The sequence below is a fragment of the Salvelinus sp. IW2-2015 genome, linkage group LG15 (genome assembly GCF_002910315.2).
Source record: "Salvelinus sp. IW2-2015 linkage group LG15, ASM291031v2, whole genome shotgun sequence".
Taxonomy (NCBI): domain Eukaryota; kingdom Metazoa; phylum Chordata; class Actinopteri; order Salmoniformes; family Salmonidae; genus Salvelinus; species Salvelinus sp. IW2-2015.
In genome coordinates, this window is record NC_036855.1 from 19,514,208 (window position 1) to 19,514,678 (window position 471).

The following is a 471-nucleotide window of genomic DNA, read 5'->3' on the forward strand; positions in this document are numbered from 1 at the left end:
GAGCCGACTTACAACGTTGCGTGCATTCACCTTAGATGTCCAGTGGAACAACCACTTTACAATAGTGCATCTAAACTCTAAGGGGGGGTGGATCGGTACGATGTTGGCTTATCAAATGGGTCTTAGTTAATTTATCGAGTAGGTGGGTGACCGCGAAGAGTGTCGACCTGTGGTCTGGCCTTACTCTGCTGTGCTCGATGGCATGTTTACAGGCTGTTGTGCGCCGGAGTATAGTCACACGGGATTGCAAGCGCACCAGTGGTCTTGCTAGGATTAGTGCTTAATCTAGAAGATTACTTTATCCTATCCTAGGTATTCCTTAAAGAGGTGGGTTTCAGGTGTCTCCGGAGGATGTGGTGATTGATTCCGCTGACCTGCGTCGTGGGGAGTTTGTTCCACCATTGGGGTGCCAGAGCAGCGAACAGTTTGACTGGGCTGAGCGGGAGCTGTACTTCCTCAGAGGTAGGAAGG